Genomic DNA, 3,579 nt, shown 5'->3' with positions numbered 1-3,579 from the left:
TCAGCATGACCCATGAACAGTACAACTATTGCTAAGTAGTGAACAGAACACAGGGGTTATGTAGTGCACTCATAACAGTATAGTGAATATTGTGTTGTTTTTACTCTCTCTCTCTCTCTCTCTCTCTCTCTCTCTCTCTCTCTCTCTCGGTCTCGCCAGCTGTGAGGAGGATGGAGGGACATAAACAGTCATCCACAAGTCTCGCCCCCATTTCCTACTGAGGATCCCCTGCCCTATAATAATGAGTTAATCAGCCTGATTGCACATTCATCACTCTGTGTGTGTGTGTGTGTATATGTGTGTGTGTGTATATGTGTATGTGTGTTTGTGTGTGTGTGTGTGTGTGTGTGTACGTATTTATCCTTTTGTGGGGACCATTATGTGTGAAATATCGGACAGTTTTGGCTGACTATGAGTAGCACAAAATGTAACTATGTAGCTACACATAAAGACAGTAATACAGAAGTGTGTGTGTGTGTGTGTGTCTGTGTGTTTTACTTGGGAAATGAAATATTTGGAGGCTGATGTTTCAGGCTAAGAGAGGACAGCAGAGCCGCTGCAGCTGAGTAAACACGCTAACACTACGGACAGGTACGAAAGCAATTCCAAACTCTGCCCCGGAGGAAGACAATTATCGGGACACGCGGAAACGGCGAGAGCCGGAGGAAATATTAAACGTGAGAATGATTAATGATTGAAAATACGGCCGTAATGATGTCGCCATGGTTACGCAGCAAATACGCGGTAGGAAAAGGCAGCGCTGTAATTTTGTCCCGGTTGAGGACGTGGAAATTGACGGATCTATCCAAATCCATTTAGTCATGTCTGAACGGGAGGAATATGAGCAAGAAAGTCATGAGACAGCACAGCTATTTCAGGAAAGAGGGCGTAAAAGTGATTGGATAGTGCTGTTTGGATCAGATTATGCTCAGGTGGGAGCCAACTGATAAAAGGTCTGTGTAGAAGTTTTCAAATCCTACAAAAGTAAAACTGAGAAATAATCAGGATTGAGGTAATGAAGGAATGAACGTTTCGGTTAGGAAGTGTGAGAACACTGTGCGTAACACTTTCGGTAAGGAGCGTCTCATGTTCTCCTCGTCTCTATTTGTATGGGTTGCCTCTGGGTTCTCCAGTTTTCTCCCACCTCCCAAAACATACTGGATTGCTGACACTAAATTGTGTGAGTCTACCATCCATCCAGGTTGCGTTCCCACCTCAACGCCAATGTTCCGCGAGTCCACCATGAACGGGATAAAGTGCTTACTGACGATATGAGTAACAGTTTGGCAAAGATAAAGGTTCCTTCAACTGATTAGTTATCATGTTCACATATTAGTTATCATGGCTGAACCATGGGGATTAACAAAGTAAATAAGACTTGTGTAATCCATTCTTATTAAAAAATAATAAGCCAAATAAGCCAAATAATAATCAGCACCAATGTTCCAATGTTCATCAACATCAGTGAGTAAAATGAATCCCACAATGAAAAACCAATCAGGACTGGGGCTGAAACCCATTCCAAACTTTACACCTAGAGACCTGAGTTTTCAACACTTTATTTTATAAAGTGCTGAACAGGTCAACTGTGGTATTTTTCTGTTCCAGTGCGAGGTCAGGAAAGTAACCAAAACATTCTCCTAATTATCCTTAATTCCTGTTCAAAATGCATCACTTCCTGCCTGGCTACAGGAAGATATGAGGTTAGACAGATGCTGTAGCCGGGTTTTTTATTTATAGACTAGGCTTCCCATATGCAGAGTAGTTTATCATATACACCGATCAGCTGCAGACCGATCAGAGTGCCCATGCTGAACCCCTGTTCACCTCCGAAAGTGCCTACAACATGCATGTGAGCATCAGAACTGGACCAGTGGAAAAAAGAGGCCTGGTCTGATCAATGAACTTTTCATGTGGACGGCTGGTGCGTGTGCGACGCTTACCTGGAGAAGAGATGGCACCAGGATGCACTAAGGGAAGAAAGCGAGCTGGCGGAGGAAGTGTGATGCTCTGGGCAATGTTCTGCTGGGAAACCTTGGGTCCTGGAATTCATGTGGATGTTACTTTGAGACGTCCCACCTACCTAAACATTGTCGCAGAACAAGTACACCCTTTCATGGCAACGGTATTCCCTAACGTCAGTGGCCTCTTTCAGCAGGATAATGCTCCCTGACACACTGTAAAAATGATTCAGGAACGGTTTGAGGAACATGACAAAGAGTTCAAGGTGTTGATGTGGCCTACAAATTCCCCAGATCTCAATCCGATCGAGCGTCTGTGGGATGTTCTGGACAACGGATCCACGGACGCCCCACCTCACAACTTACAGGACTTAAAGGATCTGCTGCGAACGTCTTGATGCCAGATACCACAGCGCACCTTCAGAGGTCTTGTGGAGTCCAAACCTCGATGAACCAGAGCTGTTTGGGTGGCACACGTGGACCTACACGATATTACGCAGGCTGTTTTAGTGTTATGGCTGATCTGTGTATAAAGAAAGTAATTAAGGTTTATCTAACTAAAGAAGGCATGTATTGGATGCTGGAGCAGGAAAGTAGAACTATTATTTTGGTTCAGAACAAACAAGAATGAACTATACATTGCTTCTAATCAAAGCAAGAAAGAAAAACACACAACACAGAAAACAGCATCGCGATAAATGCGGCCATCTTGGAATTTTGGTGACGATAACAAGTCAGTGTTGTACTGAAAATGTCTTGAAAGAACCGTATCAAAGAAGATGGCAAAGCAACGCAGACGAGGAAAGACCTTGGTTTTCGATTTCACCTGTCTTACTGTAAACCAGGCCTTGTTCCATTTAACGTCATCCTCTCTGGAAGTTCTTCTCACAGTAAAACAAATGTCAGAAGTCAGAAATAAAAGCAAGGCATTAGCAAGGTGTCAGTCTCTTGTTATACTCGTCTATAATTAAATGTCACACAGTAGCCCTCCAGGGAATAAAATCACTTTTTACGCTGCTCTCGTTATAACATCAGCTCCATATTATTAATGAGAAGGTGTTGTTGTTCTCAGCCATGTTAGCATAATCACACCTTCGCTAAATAAAGTGCAGGTATTTATGTGCATTAAACAGGTGACAAGGTGAGGATTAGGGAAGAAGGTATCCTTGGAGATAATACATTATTAATTATGTTACCTGTTCAACACACACACACACACACACACACACACACACACACACACCTGTTCATCATGTTTTGGTTTTTTTAATTATTATTACACAGATGAGAGAAGCACCTGCTCATTGAGAGCTGAGTGCTCTGTGAATGCGTTAATATGTATATGCAGTGTATAATGTATATGATCATACACATATTTAAAAAAAAAAAAAAAAAAAAAGTGGAAACATAAAAACAAAAAAACCAACAAAAAAAAATGGATTTAGATTAAAAGTAAATTATTTTAACCTAAATATGTTTGTTTGTTTGTTTGTTGTTTAGGAGTTCCTACCTTCATATACAGTAGTGTGCATTTATTTCTAGGTAAAAATGTAAGGAATAAAAAAGTTCCTATTTGTTACAAGATGATAAACACTGGTACAATTTAAGAGCATAGAGG

The sequence above is a fragment of the Ictalurus furcatus genome, chromosome 27 (genome assembly GCF_023375685.1).
Source record: "Ictalurus furcatus strain D&B chromosome 27, Billie_1.0, whole genome shotgun sequence".
NCBI lineage: Eukaryota > Metazoa > Chordata > Actinopteri > Siluriformes > Ictaluridae > Ictalurus > Ictalurus furcatus.
This window is presented reverse-complemented; position numbering follows the sequence as displayed.